Source organism: Crocuta crocuta, unplaced genomic scaffold (assembly GCF_008692635.1).
Source record: "Crocuta crocuta isolate KB4526 unplaced genomic scaffold, BGI_CrCroc_1.0 scaffold125, whole genome shotgun sequence".
Lineage (NCBI taxonomy): Eukaryota > Metazoa > Chordata > Mammalia > Carnivora > Hyaenidae > Crocuta > Crocuta crocuta.
This window is the reverse complement of record NW_027531143.1, coordinates 8,430,737-8,452,084: the sequence shown is the minus strand read 5'-3', so window position 1 is coordinate 8,452,084 and position 21,348 is coordinate 8,430,737. Positions and strand designations below refer to the sequence as shown.

The 21,348-nt window shown below is 38.4% G+C and overlaps 1 protein-coding gene across 10 annotated transcripts in view; it reads left to right on the top strand.

Annotated features, from left to right (window-relative positions):
- The window catches only part of DDAH1 (dimethylarginine dimethylaminohydrolase 1), a 244,067-nt gene that overhangs the window by 111,573 nt on the left and 111,146 nt on the right, over window positions 1–21,348 (top strand). The gene's annotated exons all lie outside the window — the stretch shown is intronic.

Sequence of the window (21,348 nt, the reverse complement as noted above, 5' to 3'; positions counted from 1 at the left end):
GAGGGCGGGCGGAGGCCGGGCGGGGCGGGGGGGGGGGGTGGGGGAGGAGCGCCAGTTGGTGACACTGAAGCCCCCGGCCTTGCCTAGGGTTTTCCGAGCAGCGCGGGGCAGATGAACCCAGCGGGTGTCGGCGCCCACAGCCCTAGGGCGTCCCGAGTTACTTTAGTGGTGGCGAGTGAGTCCGGCAGGAAGGAGCGAATGTAAGGAGAACGGTCTGCTGGTGAACTGTGAATAATGTGTCCGTGAATACGCTAGGTGTGAAAAGCTGCACTCAGTGTACGGTGTTGGGGGCGTGTGTTCCCTTTTTGTGTTCTTAAGGGAAAGTGACTCCTTTAAAATATTGCAGCTTGTGATAATGGCTGTGGTTGCTTTAAACCCGAGGTAGGTTGGTGGGTAGAGACAGAGTGAGAATGGATTTTAAAAAGCCATCTGGCCTGGGATTCCCCTTGCTGCTCAGCTAAAAGCCCAGGCTCAAGACTCTCCGTGGCTATTGGCATCGAGTGGCATTGCAAGGAGCTGATGGTTTCTTTCATACCTGGACGGTTAGGGATTTTTACTCCTATTTTGTCCTTATTCAAGCCACATTGGAAATGCCTCATAGAGCTTATGGTTAAAATATGCTTATCCTAGGGGCGCCCCGGGTGGCTCAGTCGGTTAAGCATCAGACTTTGGCTCAGGTCATGATCTCAAACCTCCTGAGTTCCAGCCCAGCATTGGACTCTGTGCTAACAGCTCAGAACCTGGAACCTGTTTCGAATTCTGTGTCTGCCTCTCTCTGTGCCCCTCCCTGGCTTGCACTCTGTCTCTCCCTCTCTCTCAAAAATAAGTAAACATTAAAACAATTTAAAAAAAAAATGCTTATTCTACACATGCCTCACTACTTCGTTGATAGAACCATACATGGGCTGAGAGAATAAGAATATTCCATTTAATTCTTACTGAGACAGTTTAGCCTTTTTTTCACCCTGCCTTAGTAGAAAACAAAGAGTAATGAGTCTTATTCTCTTTACCTTTTTATTTCCTTTGCCACACTTTTGAGTCTGTGGGGTGACCCACTCTGTTTTAAACTGATAAGCATGTAACCCCATTTGTATACTTTCTAGTGTGTCCTAGGCCATGTGGCACAACTGTGGTTTGTGCTTAAAAAAGATTTCAGAAACCCTTTCAAAATGGTACTCATTTGATGAAGGTAGTCCAGTTTCCTGTCAACAGACTGTCACATATTTAATCATCCATTTCATTTTATTCCTATACTAAAACCTGGATTTTGGCCTTCCCAGTGCTAACGTGGGCAGTGATCCTTCCCCTCTGTCAGCTTTTGAGGCATACATTTTGAATTGACTTCAGTCTCTTTATCAGTCTGGTGGCCCTCTGCCAGAGGCCACATAGTGTCGTGGGTAGGAACATCACACTGCATCCAGTTCTGTGACCTTGTTGCGGGGGGGGGGGGGATAAATGTGCCTCATTTATCTCACCTGAAAAGTGGACATAATAATACCTGTTTTATAGAGTGGTTGTAATAAATTTATTAATCTATCTGAAATTTATAGGATAGGACAGTTTGTAAGCACTGGTTATTATTTACTTAATAAATGGAAGATTTGCTTCTTCTTGGGCAGTAAGAAGTCTACTATATAATGATGTGACATTCAGTGACATTTCCCCTTCCCACGGTGAAGGGGAGTCATCTTCACACGTTAGGATCCAGCCTAACCTGCTCTGTAGCACTTCCTCCCAGCTTGAATTGTGTTGTTTCCCCAAAACGCCTTTGCCATTGCACATGATCTGAATCAGCAGAGTAGCAGACCTTCCAGCCAGAGAGAGAAATATGGGCAGTCATGTTGGATGGGGTGCTTCTGGAAAGCAGGGCTATGAAAGGTAACTAACACTCTTTGAAATCTCTCACAATACCAGTTCACTGCCTTAGTTGAGTGAATAAGTGAATGAATGAAATGCTAACTAGCTGATATTAACAAGCTGATAATAATTACTTTAAGGCCTTCTTTGGTCTGTTATATATATTTTTCATGACACTTGACTCTTAACTGAAATTCCACAAGAGCTAAAGCATTATTTTAAGATTATTGCCCCTGCTTTCCTTGCCTTCTGTCTCCTTATTCTCCATTTCATTCTTCACACCGTAGCTAAGCTGGTCTTTCAAAACTCGAATCTGATCCTGTCCCTGCTGTGATGAAACTTCTTGAGGGACCTCTATTAAGCTTTATAAACCCATTGAATTGGACTCTTATTGCTTTTCCAGCTTCAGTTGCATCTCAGACCCTACCCCAGGTGCCTGCCAACCCATTGGCTCAAACCAGCTTCTTTCATTAAAGCTCACCATGCTATTGCTTTTCTAGGCATACATTTCTCCTTTTTCTGGGACATTCTTCCTCTTCCCTCTTCTCCATTTTACCTGGCTGTTCCTATTCATGCATCACTTCTCAGTTTACTGTTATTAATATTAGGAGCTACTCTCTCAGGTGCTTGCCATTTGCCAAACCTGTCAGCATCCACTGACACGGATTTCTCTGAATGCCCACATCAACTTTTAGGGCTTAGATCTTTAGTCTTATTTTAAAGCTGATGGAACTGAGGGATTAAGTACATTGGCCAGGATTACAGAGTGGAACCAGTGAAATCCGGATTTGAACTCAGGTTTGTAGGACTCTAAAGCTCTAGTCACAACCAGTGTGATACTAGACAACCAAGCTTAGGATTGGCTGTCCCTTTATGAGCACCTATAACTCTCTGCACTCCCTTCTATGGTATTTATCATACTTTATGATAACGGCCTGTTTTACCTTTCTGTATCCCTCTACTGTTATGAAAACTGTCAGGGCACAGATCACATCTACATTCTTCAACATTTTATAACCAGGACCTTGCACACAAGAGTCATGCAGCAAATATTTTTTTTTAACAAGTGTGTCCATGACTCTAGGTCAATCTTAGATTTCCCTTCTTATGATATATTTGATCTTTTGCAAGCATTCTCAATTAATAGAATCTCAAAAGTTTCATTGTAAGTGCAGGTGATTTATAGCTATTTTACTCTTCCTCTCCTTTTCCCTGACTTTGTCTCTTATTATTTTGCTTGTTTTTATAAAAATCCTGAGAAATTCCTTCTTCATCAAAACATCGTGTTATATTTAATGACTTTTCTTCCTTGGAAGAAGGGACTGAGAACTGAACTCAAGAAAATAATTCTTCTGTGAAAGCAGCGTTTGCCACAGTGGGGGCTCCCAAGATTGCTAAAAACACAGACACTATTTACAGGAAGCTTAAGTTTTAGTGAAGAAAACTATGTACGGAGTCAGCAAATAATGTTAAGTTTCTTATAACTCTGACTTCATTAAACATTTTAATGTTTAATACTTTAAAGACAAGTAAATTAGCTTTGAGAACCAGTCATATTTTATTTTTATTTTCTTTTATTTTTTGAGAGAGAGTATGTGCATGCTGATGTGTAAATCAGGGAGGGGGAGGGGGAGAGGGAAAGAGAGAATCTTTTTCCATGCCCACCATGGAGCCCAGCCAGCACAGGCCTTCATCTCATGACTGTGAGATCATGACCTGAGCTGAGATTAAGAATTGGACGTCTAACAAACTGAGCCATCCAGGCACCCAGAGGAACCAGTCATATTTTAAATGAATCCAGCATAATTTTTGAAGGAAAAAAAGGTCAACTTACAAATGTCAACATCCTGTAAGCAAATACCTAAGAGCTAAAGTAAGACAAGTGACAGGGTGTGAGAATCATATTTTTAAAACTTAAAATTTTTGGATAAATTATACATTTCTGCAATACCAAATAGAAAAGGTTTAAGAGGATAGATGTGCAGTGAAGTTAAGTCTCCCTGCTCTTGTTCCTCCTGACTACCCAGTTCCCTTCCTTAGAGGCAACTTGTAATACCATTTTTAAAAATTTTTCCTTCTAGAACGTTTTTAGTACCTAATAAATGATTAACAGATAAAGGCTACTCAGGCAAAATTGTAAAGTATATCCTGTGCCTTTTTACCCCTCTTTCAGAGTTATTTCATCCTTTTCCAGATATCAAGGATTAATATGTGGAATATTTTGTCTAGGAGTAAAAACACACAAACCCATTCTCACAATGTGATAATGGCTTTAATTATCCTTTCCTGGACCATTTGCATTTTTAGGGACCTCTTTAGGAAGAAGGCAATGCATATAGCACAGTATAAATCCCAAAAGTGGAATTAGACAACAAGGTAGGGCAGAGAAGTATAAGGGGAAAGAGCGAGCAATACATATTTATATAGAAATTCTGCTTTTATTAGGTCACTTAACTATTTGGATCTACATATTTTGGCCCTGGGTTTATTCTTTGGTTAGACTAAAAGCATAACCTATTGATCCCAGAGGCAAAGTGGATATCAAGACCATGTCTAATGACTAGCTAACATGTGCCAAATTATGTATGTGTGTGTGAGTTGCAAAACATGGTATTATTATTAGCTTCATTCAAAAGAAGGAAACTGAGGCTCAGGTAACCAGAGTTAAGTAACTTGTCCAAAGACACACAACTAGTAAGTGACAGAACTGAGGTTTTCATGAAAACGTGAAGGTCACTTTTGTTTGAAGTGCTTGTAGCCAGTTGTGGTTAATCATAACAGAACATTTAAATCAATGCAAAATAACTACCTGAATCCCATTTTATATAGCTAACAATATGTAATCTCAGGTGGATATTAATGAAGTGAATGCTTTACTTCCCTCCTCTCATAAATGAGAGTAGATTATTTCCATTTTAGTTAAAAAATAATAATCTGATCATTTACATGAAACCCCAGAATTGCCTATGCACAATTTGTGCAGAATTGTATTGTTTACCAGCAGGCTGGACGACTGCTTTTTTTTAAATGCACACATTTCCTCAAACTTCTTTTTAATATCGGGTGAGAAAACTACCCTAAGCCATAATTAGAAATTACTCTGACTCTCCCTAAGACGGAAAGTGAATGTGCTGGAGGCTCTTTCAACGGCAGCAGATTAATAGTTCTTGATAAATTGTCACCTCCAACTGGTTAGAACAACTGCTCCTTTTCAGGATGTTTCTCTTTTGACTGTACTTGGCCTTGGCAATGAATGTTTGGAAACTGATATCTCTTGGAAACTGGAATACATCTCTTATATAATGCCGTCTATTCCCATGAAGTTGATCTTGAAAGCCTTGAAAATAAAGAACATAATGATAAGTAGGGAGTGACTTCTTTTAGATACTATTAGCTGAAAATGAGCTTTCTGCAGAGATTCCTAGAATCATTAGAGAATCGTTATAAGACTAAGAAGGCAGAGGTGGATCCCTTATAATTCAGATATGCTGGAAAATTGCTTTTGCATGTATTTAAATTCTTGTTGAGCTCAGATTTCTTCAAAATTAGTTTTATTATAGTAATGGTAGGTATCCATTACTATAAACCACAACACAGAAAAATGTACTTAAGACTTTTGAACAAATAGATTTACCTTCTAGTGCTTTTGCCTCATAAATAAATTATTCATGGCCTCTTATGAATCTCACTATAAATTTAGAGATGCATGTTTAAAAAATGAGTGCTGGTTATTATTTATTTTATAGGCATTTGCTATGAAACTCTGTAACCACTTCAGAAAACCTCATTTTCTAACTGGACATGTGGTAGAGTTCATTCTACTCAAGGAGTATCATAATGAGGGTTAAAAATAACTGAAATCTTAACGAGAGGAAGAGAAGTTTTGTTCATTTCTTATGTGTTGTTCATCCCAGATAGTCAATAAATATTTATTTACCATAAATAAATCTCTAGTGTTCCATCAAAATGTTCCCCTCACCTTTGAAGTTAGCTATTTTTCCTTTCCCTAAACTGATATTAGGTATTAAATCTGTTAGAGTCCTCTGCCCATTTCATAAGCAGGCACTTTTCATCCAAATGGACAAGCAGGAGTAATCTCAAACAACAAATTCCATTTAAAAATGTGTGCATGTAATGCCATCCTAGTTCACTTCATCATTGTCAAACAATTTAATAATGTACGTTGTCTTCCTGAAGCTGAGTGCTGAAGGAGCAGTAACATCACATGGAAAGAATAAATAATCAGACTTTAGACTCCTGTTTCTAAATGTTTAGGTCATCCAAGCAAGTATGACCAGAGGAAGCAGCACAGCAGAGCAAAAAGATGAAAGTGTATGTTATTACAGGGTTGGTTTAAATCAATGTGGGCAAACTTGACTTAGTTTATGTTAGCAAATTAAAGAGAATACAACTTCTAAGCTGCCTTTGCAATTAGATGGGCTCATAGTGGTAAATTGTCATTTTAGTGAAAATGAATACATCACTATTTTGCTTTATTTGAATATGTGTATTTAAATAAACCTTTGCCTTAGTTTAAAATATTTATTTAATTTCTTTGTTCTTATTTTGTTTAAGAAGTATTAAAGTTTTCTAATTTGCTGATATGTCATATTGAAATGGGACATGGAGGGTGAGAGAAGGATAAGACGTGGAAAAATTGATGGGGGGGTATTGATAATTTACATTTGTGAGATGAGATTAGGTTTTGATGAATAAAAAATACTCGTTTTTATTCAGCCTGAGATATTATACTGTCCTACTTAATTAACCAAGGATATAAACTCATGCCTTGCTAATAATAATCCATTATGAGATGAAGCTGAATTATGAGCGGTATGATTGCATTAAAAATGACGGTGCTTTTGAAGGTAAAGGAATAATAGTTGCATGACACCTGTATGTTTGTGCATTCAACAACTGTCTCCTACATGCCATACCCAGTGGAAGGAAGATAGAGATGAACTAGATACCACTCTTGCCCTCACAGTTCACTAAGGATGCAGACTGGTGGCAGACACTTGCAGAACAAGGGGAGAGGTTTCATGACAGAGTTCTCTCTGGTGCTATGGAAATTCCAGGAGGTATGTCTGACCCACATCAGGACTTCTCAGAAGAGATTATTGAGCTAGAACTAACTGGAAAATTCAGAGAGGACAGCCTTCCAGAGATAGAGAGCACTATGAAATAGGATGAGGGTGATAATCCAGTAAAAATTAATTTCATTAATGTTGAAAAGGATGCAGGATTGAAAAAAGCACATCTGTGCCCTCTCAGAACTTTGAGATTTTGGATCTGTAGTTCCAGGCTCACCAAGAAAACCATGCCTGTAACTGTATTTATTGTTTGGGGCCTAAAGGGATTTGGTTCCCTAGCACAGCCTCTTCCTAATTGTCTTATTCTTGAGGTTGCTAGAATGCCATTTGGCAGAGGCAGTAATTTTTCCTCTTTGGCCCCAAATTTGTCACATTAGGATGTATCAGGCAACTAGGACACCCCATAGTATGTAGATATGTATACCATTATTCAGCCAAGAGATAAAACTATTTCCTCTTTGCTGTCAAAATGTGTTTTTATTTACAAATCTCTCCATCTTGGCAGAGTTGAATTTTGTACATGCTGTGAAAGGCAACATGGTAGGGAATATAACCCTACCCTTGGTGTTAGGGGATGCTGGTTTTGACTTTGTGCAGTGATATGAATATCTAATATTTTTTCCAGTTTGGAGATCTGTGCTTTCTTTCTGGATCCCCGGTCATGTTGAGATGGGACATGGAAGGTGAGAGAAGGATAAGAGATGTGGAAAAACTGATGGGGGAGTATTTATAGTTTACATTTGTGAGATATGATTAGGGTTTGATAAATAAAAAATACTGGTTTTTATTCAACCTGAGACATTATACTTGTGCTGCTTAATTAGCCAATCATATAACTCATGCCTTGCTAATGATAATCCATTATGAGATGAAGCTGAATTTACTGTTTCACAAGCTCAGGTTACTCAACCATTTATAGCATACTTGATAAGTAATTTTTTTGTATAGAAAGCTTTAGATAAAAGCAAGTAGAAGAGTATAATATCCTCAGACCCACATAATTTCTATCATCCCATGACCTTCATCAGTGTCTGCCAGTTGATGTGTCTGTGGTAAATGTGAATCAATGGCCTGAAGAAATGAAGAGCAAGTGGATATGAAGTATGTTCTGGAATTTGTGTTTTTTGCTAGACATGCCCATGGCAGTTCTTTCTTATAAACTCTTCATACAATACTCTTGATTTCCATTCCCGGTGTTAAATTTTGAGTTTTGTTTTCTAAATTTTGACTTTTGTCTTCCAATACTGCATGTTATTTTTCTTAATGAAGAAAAAAATTAAAGATACCCATCTAAATGTAGCTTTTCTTCAGTTAGTTATGTAGAATTTAAGATTGTTAACAGTAAGGGATTAATGTAATTATCTTTAGAACTTGGAGATATGCTTGTATACTTAGACCGTCTTTGTCTGAAATCATTCAAAGAGCTGAAATTAATAATCTTGGTGCAGTTAAAGGATTATAATGGAATAAAAACACATTTATTCTCTTAATTGTTGTCAATTTTTTGAGTCCCAGGGAACCATAATTTTACAAAGAAAGAACTACAGTCTGGGTCATATTTTAGGCCACTTGTGATATAAGCATATTTTCCAATTCAAGGATTTTGGGTGGAGAAATTAAATCTTGTGCTTTATTTTGAGGTACTGAAACCATTTTGCTCTTGATTTTGGTATTCTTCTGACTTTTCTTATGCTATCTTAGTCCTCTATCAGGGACCCAGGTTTTCCAGCTCCCTTTTCTGCGCAAAATAGATTGTTGAGAGAGAGAAGACCCTAGTCACAAAGGGTGCTGATTTCATTTTTAGGTTATTCTCAAACTAAACTTCTCTAAAGCTTTCAGCCTCCCCTAGTCTCCAAGCTTCTCTAGGCCACCCCATGTGAGTAGTTTAACAATGAATAGAGCACAGCTTCAAGACAAGGCTCCTTGTACAGTGTGTGCATGTGTATTTTCAAGTGCTGCTCTCCACCCACCCCAGAGGGGTCATAAAATCAATTCAGTGGGTCATGACCAGCCCTTTTATTTTTACTGTAACAGAATCAATAGAAAATGTCAGAGTGCACCCCAACATGGTAAGATAAATACCATGTCATGAAACTTTTTTCGATACATTTGTGTTTGTATGTATACTAATTACATATATAAAGTACAATCTTTGCTGTAGGTAATTGGCCAAAAAAAAAAAAAAGTGTGAAATTCCACTCTATCTCCTTTCAACCAGATTGCACGTCTCAGCCTCCTCATAGAAATTCTGAAGGACCATGCCTGTGGTCCAGTTGGGATCTGGGAATCATGGCCCAAATCCCAAATGTTTATGTATATCAAGTCATGTTTGATTTCCATTTACGTAGGCTGGAAATGGAACCTTCTGGCTATTTGGGCCCCTGTCCATCCAGGGGAGGAAAAAAAAAAAGAGCTTAACTGAAGAACACGAGGAGGAGAAAGACTGTCAACTCCACTATTTGCTAGAAGCTGATTCTGCCTCTCCTTTGGTGACATTCTAAGCCAGTTAAGGGAAGGTTACATTGATTCAAACAGGCAAGCAGAGTTTCCGTTTGAACGGTCATCTCTTTCATGTTTTTCAGAGTGGATTCTGTGGTGGCAGCACAGAATTGAACCACGGAGCTCCTTGCATCCAGAGGTGTGCCTCCTGACACTTTCCTGTCAGTCCCCTGCATTGACCCCAGGAAGCCTTAGTGTTCAATGTCAGTATTTCCATTCCACTGGTGATAGAAACTCAGAACACTTTTTTTGTTGTTCAAAGAACCCCAGAATGTGTCAAAACATAGAATATCCTAAAACATAATTATAATGTTCACATCATTTTCAGACCACTGAGTAAAGGCCTAGAAGGGACCTTGAAAATCATTGTTTGACCATTTTTCTTTTATACTTGTGCAACACTAAATAGGTGTAAACCCAGCCTTTACAGAAGAATGTCCAAAGGAAATTTAATTTTCTTCCTCGAGTAACCCATTTCAGCAATATGTGCTAGTGTTGGTGCTCATTAAGTATGAGTCATTTGAACTGCCATATAGGTTTGGGTTCATTCTGACAAAGTGTATTTGGTTAGTAACAAGTTAGTCTGTGATTACAGGGAAACAGAGCATCTGATTTTCAATGGTAAACCCCCCCCCCCCCGCTTTTCACAGCTGAGCAGCCTAGTACTAAGAGTGGAGTGTACTCTCACACCTGCTCTTTTGTTCCCCTCAAAAGGAGTGCTTTGAAGATTTCAGTAAAGGAATAATAATAGAGGCAGACAGTGTGTGGCTGTGACTGGAGGAATTGTGTGTTTGTAGGGAAAGGGCTTGGAATTGTGCATCTTGGAGCTATATTTACTTGAGAAAAAATGGGTAGTGCAATTGTCATGTCTATGGCAACATTTTTCTTTGTGAGCAGTGAACTGGATTGAAGCCCCTGAGTGGTTTGCAAGAGAACTGAGGACGAATATTGCTTTTAAACTGGTCCCCAGAGAGAAGCTTCTTGGTGAGGGAGAGAATGAATGGGAATTTAGGCTAACACACTTTTTTTGAAAGTAAATGACAAAAAACATACAGGATATAGCCCAGTGGCCTCAACATGGCCGAGGGCTCAATTATGATTCGATCCACGCTCCCTGAAACACCCGCCTGCCCTGAGGTCAGCCTAATGACTGGAAATTCTGCAAATGTCCCTTGGACTCTTTTAAACACACAACATATGCACACACAGTTTATACACATTCAGTATCAAGTTTGGATAAAATCAGTTTTCCAACAATGCGTTCCTTGTGGATAATGCTTGGTAGTAATGCAGGTCATCAAAACCAATTAGAGAGATTCTTGACTTACATTATTTTGGTGGACCACTAACCAGAAGAAATATTTTACTAAATGAATTCTGCTTTTTCACTGGGCTCTTTCAGTCCATGATCACCTCTATATTATCCTTCCTTCTTGATGTCACCCCTTTTTAGAGCTGTCAATGGAGGAGAAAGAGTGTATGCAGTTCCTGGAACTTCCCCCCTCCGCCTTACCCGCCTCTTGTTAGGGAGTTTCTTTAAGACCATGAATTTATCTTCATATTCTAGGTCTGGATAGTGATTTTCAAGTTACAAGTTTCAACTCATAGGTGGATCATAAAGTCCACCTAGTGGATCACTCTACCTTTTGTTTGCTTTCTTGTAAATGAACTAGAACTAAAATATTGGAGCTTGTTCATTACTTATAACACAGCCAGGTATTTAAAATATATACATGTTCTCTAGTGTGTTGTGAATTGTGATGTAAGATGTATTTCTTGCTGTGGGTCATTGCCATTGAAATCTGCTTATCTAGGAGACCAAGATAAAACTTTAAAAAGTACTAAAATTAACTTTTATTGATAGTCTTTGCTGTTTGCAACAATAATAGAATTTTGACACGTGTCAGAGGCATTCACTTTCATTGAGCAAGTAGGCTGTTTGTCTCCTTTTATTATCTAGCAGGAAGGTAAAGCCACTTGTCTAAATGCAGCAAGATGCAGGAGATGGAAAGGAAGAGAAGAAAAGTAAACAGTGTAGGTGGTGGTTTTGAGTTCTTCTCAGTCAGTAGGCATTTTCAAATATTAAGGACTCCTTCACATAAATGCTATTAGAATATTTCCATACTCTTAGATATATCTTCATTTGTAAATCAAATGATGATGATGTGTTATTATAAGCCAGGATGACAGGTGTTCAGAAAGCACAACTGTTATTAAAAGGTGTGCCTGAGTGGCTCAGTCAGTTAAGTGACAAGACTCTGGATTTCAGCTCAGGTCATGATCACATGGTTTGTGACTTTGAGCACCCATGCTGGGCTCCTTGCTTAACAGTGTGGAGCCTGCTTGGGATTCTCTCTCTCCTTCTGTCTTTCTGCTCCTCCCCTGCTCACAATCTCTCTCTCTCTCTCAAGAATAAATAAAATTTTTTTAAAATAAATAAAAGGGCCACATTAGAACCCAGTGCAGTTTTATGTTTTGTTGACCCCAGCCTCACTTCCACTGATTCTACTTTCCCCTTCTCCCCACCGATCTGCCCACCTTTATCTTTAGTGTGCTCCACTCCCTAAATCCATCATCACTTGAGGTGCCAGATCATCTCAGGTGCCTCAGTCATTGTCATTCCCAGCATGCACACCTCTCACACAAAGTCTGGTACCTAGAGACATGTACTTTTAAACTGCCTCAGGAGACAGACTGATTCCTGTGACATTCCTAGAGCTGTGTTTTCTCCTCCTTTCCTTTGCCTTCAAGGGTGGAAAAGGACAGCTATAAATTTAAATTATGGTTCCACTGCTTATTCGCTGTATAGCCTTGAGCAAATTGAGCTGCAGTTTCATTATCTGTAAAAATTTGAGGTGGTTTTGACCATCCGTAGCTTTGTTAGTATGCCTAGATGCATTAACATGCTAAAGTGCCTAGCAGTACTGTGCACAGAGTAGCTCTTCTGTCAGTGTTTAGTCCCTCCTCTTCTGTTGTTATCTGCTTTCTATATTCCTAGAAAGCCATCAGTCATTTAACCCCCAAATGTGGAGACTATGCTTTAATCCTGCTACTTCCCATGCTGAAACTAAAGATCTCATCCTTTTGGATTTAGCCTTGCTGCTTGTGACCTGCCTAGACATTAAGACTCTGCCTATTAATTGGGATTTGTGGCTCTTTTTGCATGCCCTATGCGGACTTCACCTGAAACATGCCAGAAGGTTGGGAAGCCCATTAGAACATCTGCTTGAGCCTCAGTGGGCAGCTGGGTCAAACCCTCAATACCTATGTGGCTGCTATACAGGCAGGTCTAATGAGGACACTCACTTTCTCTCCATTTCACTTTTGTAGGAGTAAGTCATCCTTAACTGAATCAAAAGATACTGCTCTTTCCATACAACTTCTTCATCCTCTGATCTTCTAAGTAAATGAATACTTAGAGAATCTCCTCCTTAAATTTACCATTTGATCTTGAACTAGTCATTTATGGGTGTTTAGACAAATCCACATTTCTAGTATCTATACATTTAACATGTTTTCCATTTTTAAGAACTTTAAATTTTTTATTTTATTTAATTTTTTTATCATTACCATTTTAATTGAAGTATAGCTAACATATAATATTATATTTTAGGTAATACAACTTGGTGACTCAACAATTCTATAGATTGCACAGTGAGAGTAGTCACCATACAACATTATAACAATATTTTTATTATTTTTATTTTAGAATAGTTGACACACAATGTTACTTTAGTTTCAGGTATACAATTAGTGAATCAACAAATCTATATGTATGCAATGCTCACTACAAGTGTAGCTACCATTCGTCACCATACAGTGTGATTATCGACTATATTCCCTATACTGTACCTTTTATCCCTGTGAATTATTCATTCCTTGAGTGGAAGCCTGTATCTTCTACTCCCTTTTACACATTTTGCCCTTCCTTCTACTCTCCTCCCCTCTGGCAAACATCAGTTGTTCACTGTACTTATGGGTCTTTTTCTGCTTTTGGGTTTTGTTTTTGTCGTCGTTGTTATTCATTTGTTTGTTTTTTTTTTAGATTCCATGTATAAATGAAAGAATGTGGTATTTGTCTTTGACTTACTTCATTTAGCATGATGCCCTCCAAGTCCATCTGTGTTCTCACAAATGGCAAGATCTTTTTATGGCAGAATAATATTCCATTATATATATATATGTATGTATATATATATACACATATATATACACATACACATATACATTATATACACATACACACACACACATTTTCTTCATTCATCTGTTGGTGGTCACTTGGGTTGCTTTTATATCTTGGCTATTGGAAAGCTGCAATAAACAGGAGTGTATATATATTTTTGAATTAGCATTTTCATTTTCTTTGAGTAAATAGCCAGTAGTGGAATTACTAGATTATATAGTAGTTCTATTTTTAATTTTTTAAAATATTTATTTATTTTTGAGAAAGAGAGAGAGAGAGAGACAAAGCATGAGCAAGGGAGGCACAGAAAGAGAGGGAGACACAGAATTCAAGGCAGGCTCCATGCTTTGAGCTGTCAGCACAGAGCCTGCCACAGAGCTGGAACCCAGGAACCTTGAGGTCATGACCTGAGATGAAGTCAGATGCTGTTTAATGACTGAGCCGCTCAGGTGCTCCACTATTTTTAATTTTTTGAGGAATACAACTGTTTTCACAGTTGCTTCACCATTTTACATTCCTATCAAATGTGCAACAAGGGTTCCTTTTTCTCCACATCCCTGTCAATACTTGTTATTTCTTGTCTTTTTTAGTCTAGCCATTCCGATATCTTATTGTGGTTTTGATTTGCATTTCCCTGATGATTAAGTGATGTTGAGCATCTTTTCATATATCAGTTGGTCATCTGTATGTCTTCTTTGGAAAACTAAGTCCTCTGCCCACTTTTTTGATCAGAGTATTTGTGTTTTGGTGTTGAGTTGTATGAGTGTATATTTTGGATATTAACCCCATATCAGATATGTAATTAGCAAATATCTTTTCCCACTCAGTAGGTTGCCTTTTTATTGTTGATGGTTTTCTTTGCTTTGCAAAAGCTTTTTATTTTGATGTAGTCTCGATAGTTTGTTTTTGTTTTTGTTTCTTTTATCTCAGGAGACATAACTATAAAAATGTCTTTCAAGTCTGATATTAAAGAAATTACTCCTTACCTTTTCTTCTAGTTTTATGGTTGCAGGTCTCACATTTAGGTCTTTAATCCATTTTGTGTTTATTTTATGGTATAAGAAAGTGGTCCAGTTTTATTATTTTGCATGTAGCTATCCAGTTCTCTCAGCACTATTTGTTGAAGAGACTGTCTTTTCAGCATTGAATGTTCTTGCCTCTTTTGTCATAGATTAATTGACTCTATAATCATACAAATTATTATAATAGAATTCTGGGCTCTCTGTTCTATTCCTTTGATCTATGTGTTTATTTTTTTTAAGTTTATTTATTTTTGAGAGAGCATGAGCGGGGGAGACATGGAGGGGAAGGGGCAGAGGATCGGAAATGGGCTCTGTGCTGACAACAGATAGTGTGATGCAGGGCTTGAACTCGTGAACTATGAGATCGTGACCAGAGCGGAAGTCAGACACTCAGCCAACTAAGGCACCCAGGTGCCCCAGCTATGTGTCTGTTTTTGTGCCAGTACCATACTGTTTTGAATACAACAGCTTTATATTAGATCTTGAAATCTGGGATTGTGAAGCCTGCAGCTTTGTTCTTCTTTCTCAAGGTTGCCTTGGCTATTTTGTGTCTTTTGTGGTTCCATCAAATTCTAGGATTATTTATTCTAGTTCTGTGAAAAATGCCGTTAGTATTTTGAGAGGGATTTCACTGAATGAGTAGACTGCTTTGGGTAGCATGGACATTTTCACAGAATTAATTCTTCCAATCCATGAACACAGAATATCTTTCTATTTGATTGTGTCATCTGCAATGTCTTTCATCGGTGTTTTATAGTTTTCAGAAACACAGGTCTTTTACCTCCTTGCTTGAATTTATTCCTAGGTGTTTTATTCTTTTTGGTACAATTGTAAATGGAATTGTTTTCGTAATTTCTCCTTCTGCTACTTTGTTATTGGTGTATAGAAATGCAATCAATTTCTGTGTATTAATTTTGTCTCCTTCAACTTTACTCCATGTTTTACTTCTGATAGTTTTTCTTGTGAAGTCTTCAGGGTTTGCTATGTATATTATCATGTATTCTACAAATAGTGACAGTTTAACTTCTTCCTTACCAATTTGGATGCCTTTAACTTCTTTTTCTTGTCTAATTGATGTGGCTAGGTTGAATAAAAGTAGTGAGAGTGGGCATCCTTTTCTTGTTCCTAATCTTAGAGGAAAAGCCCTATTTTTCACAATTGAGCATGATGTTAGCTGTGGGTTTTTCATATGTGGCCTTAATTATGTTGAAGTATGTTTTCTCTAAACCCACCACTTTTTTGAGAGTTTTTATCATGAATGGTTGTTGAATTTTGTCAGATGCTTTTTCAGCATGCATTGAGATGATCATGTGATGATTATCCTTTATTTTATTGATGTGGTGTGCTACACTGATTGATTTCCAAACATTGAACCATCCTTGCATCCCTGGAAAAAAACCAACTTGATCGTGGTGAATGATTTTTTTAATGAATTGTTGAGTGTTGTTTCTTAATATTTTGTTGAGGTTTTTTTTTTTAATATTTTTATTTATTTCTAGGAGAGAGAGAGAGAGACAGCGTGAGCAGGGGAGGGTCAGAGAGAGAGGGAGATATAGACTCTGAAATAGGCTTCGGGCTCTGAGCTGGCAGTCAGCACAGAGCCCGACGCGGGGCTCGAACCCACGAACCGTGAGATCATGACCTAAGTGAAAGTCAGACGCTTAACCGACTAAGCCACCCAGGCGCCCCTGTTCAAGGTTTTTACATATATTTTCTTCATGGATACCAGCCTGTAGATTTTTTTTGATTTTTGGTTTTTTTTGGTAGCATCTCTGGTTTTGGTATCAGGGTAATATTGACGTTATAGAATGTATTTATAAACTTTCCTTCCTCTTCTGTTTTTTGGAATAGTTTGAAGAAAATTGGTATTAACTCTTCTTTAAATGTTTGATAAAATTCACTTGTGAATCCATCTTATCCTAGACTTATGTTTGTTGGCAGTTTTTTTTTTTTAATTACTGATTGATAGGTTCACATTTTCTATTTTTGATTCAGTTTTGGAAAATTGTTTCTAGAAATCTATGCATTTCTGCCAGCTTGTCTCATTTATTGGTATATTGTTTTTTGCAACAGTCTCGTATAATCCTTTGTATTTCTGTGGTGTCAATTGTTACTTCTGTCCTATTTCTGATTTTATTTGAGTCCTCTCTTTTTTTCCTTAAGAACTTTAAAAATTCTTCTTTCATTGCAAGGTGAAATTACACCTGGAAATGAGTCTTGGTTTCACTTCTCAGTTATATCCTCTTTGGCGATTCAAAAGTTTTAGTTTCCAGTAAAGTATGTTTCTTGTTCCTTCCCAAGGACGTTGAAGATCAATGTATACCGAATACTATGATGCCTTATACAAATGTGATTACACTGGTGACATTGTTATGGTAAATGATAGACTGTACATAATTATTATAGTAACTTTATTACTTATGGACTAGAGATGACTAGCTTATTCTTGATGTCTCTGACTAGATCTGACCAGTGTCACTTGCATTGTGACCACTAAGCCCTGTCTCCCTTTGAGGAGGAGCCCTGACAGAGGCACTCTTAAAAAGCTTTAGTCAACTCTAAAGACCCAGTTCTACTACTTATTAGCAAGGTGAACTCAGGTAAATAAACTCTGGGTACCATTTTGTCGTTCTGTAAAAAAAAAAAAGATAACATGCCTTTTATTCATTTAGTTGTTGTTGAGTTCCTGCTGTATGTAAAACTGATAAAATAAGCAAATATGATGCCCTTATCAGTGGAACCTAACTGGGGAGATAACCATAAAGTAAACAATCACAAATATATACATTTAAAAAAAACAGTAAATGCTGCAAAGGAAAAGGATGTTTTACTTCATAAAGTTGTAAAAATAAGAGACCTTTGCTGGAAAAGGCCTGAGTATCAGTTTTTAGATACACCTCTTATTAAATAGTAGGTAGTAAATGTTGATTGATCAAATGATAAATAACTGGTCTAATATAATGTTACCAGAGATACCCCTGCAGGCAATAAAGCGGTAGATTGGCAACTGAGGAGAGGCTCTATGACTTCCTTAAGGTCAACTAATTACTAAGTAGTGAAACTGAGATGGACAGCCTGGTGTTTCGGACTCCAGGGCCCGAGCATTTGGCCAGTATACCACAGTGAAGGCACAAGTAACCATGCCAACCACTAGAGGATTTGGGTGAGACCCTCCCTGTTGATACAAACACCAAAGTCACAGGTTTGATATCCCCAAAGGGCAGCTGTCCAATCCATCATTGAGGGCACTGAGAAAAATAAGAGACAAGGACTTCTTTTGCTAAAGACAAGGTCTCAGCTCAACAACTACCTATCCTTCTATCCCCCTCCCCTAATCCATGAGGCTAGCCCAGAAACCTTCCCCACCTAGAAGAATCACAGAGAAGCTGGCCAGCATCTCCAGCCATGCACTAGTTTGGGCTTGATATTTGTTGGCAGGGTTCCTCGCCAAATAATTAAGCAACCCATGGAGAACCTTGATCTTAACTTCCAAACACAGAAGGGCATGCTGAGTAAGTCTGAATAGAAATCCTAAGATGGCCCCAGCTCAAGGAATGAAACTCCCCTGGCCCTTGGAGCAAAAATCAAGGGTTAATTCTATCCATACACCCACACCGACTCTTGCTCAGTCTTCCCCGTGAGCCAAATCAAAGAAAAAATTATGTGAGTTATACATGAAAGAAACAGATTATCACTATTCTTGATATAGATGTTACTCTAACTCTGTGTGTGTCTCAGCTGACCCCAGGTTAACAATACAGACAATAATATAAGCCATAACACAAGCAAGCTGCAAACCTGTCTAATTCCTGTGCACCTGAGTTTTAGTTGAAGGATCAGGGATGCAGATAGAAGCATGCCTGGATCTAATGTCTTTGTATATTAGAAGAAGGAGGGTAGGATGACATACCTAGCTTTAGGTTCCAGCATCCCTTACCCCATTAACTAAGATGCTTAACTTCTGTGATGTCTTAGTTAAGCCATTGGCTCCTTAGCTTTCCTCTCTCTCCAGTCTTCCTCTTGGAAATAGCATAATCTATATTTAAGGAAATGAATACATTACCCACACTGTACAGCTCTGATTTTGTTCTTATGAATATTCCTTCTCCCCTCTATAGAGGACTTGAGTCCTGGCCTTGGACCCCATTCCTCTGGGGACTTGCCTCTGGACTGCTCTGACTTCTGGATCCCTCAATGTCCATCTCTCCACGACCACCACACATTTTTCCTAACTCTCAACCTCACCTCCCACTTGTTCCTGCCACCATGCTTTCTGGATATTTATTCTTTCCACCTGCTTAGATTTCTACCTACCAAATGTGTGTCTCTGTGTACCTGGAACTAGTTTTCAGGTTGATTGATAGGGCCCTTCCAGTGCCCTTCTCCTGGTTAATCCTTTCCCCCACAACAAACAAGAGCATAATAGCATTTATCATGTATTTATTGTGTATCAGCACTTTAAATCCATCCTTCTCATCAGCAGCCTTGGTCTTGTTCCTAGCTCTTAGAGCAAACTGGCTCTTAGCTGAGGAATTTAGAAGCCCCCTTAGTCAATAGGTCGATAGTCAGTAGTGAGTCAGTCTGTTGACTGACTGTTGGCCTTGTTCTGACATGACCCTGTTGACTGCTTTTGGCCTTGTTCTGACGTGACCCTTGCTTAAGTTGTGCCCCAGTTCTGTTAACTGCATTTATAACTTGATACCCTTTGCTGATTTCCTGCCTGGATCCCCAGTGAAAAACTTCAAGACTGACCTATAGTCCTGTATGGGAGACTTCCTTAAGCTTACTGCCAAACCCTTTGGTGCCATGTTGTGCCAGCCTTCTCATATATCTGCCTGGTAAATGTCAGGCCAAACACCAGCCTGCCTTATGCTGGGGTAAACGCTTTTGCTGGAGTCTCTGATGCCACTACAGTTAGAACCATCCCTCATCACTGGTCTTGCCCTGGAGGACTATTCTGCTGGCTGGACCTCAGATGCAACACATGCTTTTATATTTTAAAGTATCTTTAGGTCCAACCTATTAGGATGTTTGGGGTAACATGAATTGACTAGGGCACACTCTTAGTTTCCCTTCTCCCTTCCCACCTCCTATGGTAATTAGCTATCAATTAAATGCTACTTTCTGACTCAATTTAATAAATCCGTCTGTTCTTGAAATTCTCACTAAACTGACTTTAGTATGATTTAGTAAAATGGCATTTGCTGGTAGGAAAGTAATCTTACAGTGTTTAATTAAGCAGATTAAAATGTGATTATCTCAATTGTCAAAACTGTTTTCATAGACTTCCTGTGTTTTGTGTTGTTTTCTGTAGAAGAAAAATTATTCACATTATTGTAATTCCATACTGTGCAAAACTAGAACAAAGGAAGTGATGCAAATCCTTTAGCAGAAAGGTCATTTGAGTCACTGCAGTGTCCTGAACCATAGAGGGAACTTGGAGCCACTGTTGATGCACAGCACATTTCTTCAGATTATGACACCACTCATTTGTGTAGAGGTTTTTCATGTGAATATTGGCACTCAAGACATACACTTATAAACAAAGGCAGGTGGTGTGAGGAGGAAGTGAATCCTTTGTAAAACTCTGAAATAAACCAGATACTCTGAACATCTCACTCTTAATAATTCCTGACATTCTTTATCTTTTAGAACAGAGGGGATGGGAGAATTAGAAAGTAGGATTAGCAGTGCTAGAAACATGAATTCTGATTGATGATCCAGGATCACAAATTCAGACTAATAGATCCTATGTTCTCACCAGAAAGGATGATGAAGATTCTGGCTCCCAATCATAATTGGTTGATATTTGCTGCTGAACACAGCATTACACAAGCTCTCCATGTCTTCCTTGGGTTAGAGAAAGTGATGAATTCAGGGGCACAGCTGGCTTGTTTCGATGATTGACTGTGAAGGAAGAGGGTAATTTTGCAAAAGAGAAATCTTTCCAAAGTTTCCATTGAGGATTAGCCTGTTGAAATTCAGAGAACAAAGGCCAGTGTAACTTTTGGTTAGCATTTTGCATAACTCAGATTGACTAAATCTACAATTCCTGGTAACTCAATTTGAATCTTTGGCAAGCTTTGGAACTAGATAGGGAGCTATCAGATCTACCTCCAGGCTAAGACTACTAATCATATTACTGGCTCAACGATTTTGCATTCTAGTCAGATTATTTTAGGTTGTTAAAAAACAAACATGTCTGATGCATGATAAAGGAGGAAATTGTAAGAATATACTCAAACTGAAATCTCAAAATCATTTGAGCATGGAATCTCTCTTTTCCTCATGCTCTCTCGTCTCTTTGTGGATCTGCTTTATCCTATCATGTTTTCTAATAACTTTAGCTTCCTTGTGGTCCAGAATTTATGTTATATCCATATCAAGTTAGCTGCCATATCAGTGTAACTCAAAATCTAGTTTCTCAGTTTCCACCTCCCAAAGGGGGAATCTCATGGACCCATATTAAGTTTTTTTGAGCTGGGCAGCCAAGTAAGTAGTTGGCCAGCCTGTGAATAGACTAGTTTTGTGTCAGGTGCCCATTATTGGTTCATTCAGCTATGTTTTAAGGTCAAAGACCTTTTGAGGTTTGCTCAGAGCTGCAGAGTCTAATAGGACAGGGCAGATTCAGGCATATACATAGACGGGCAATGGTTGGTGTCTCACATATGACTAGCTACCTCCTGCTTTA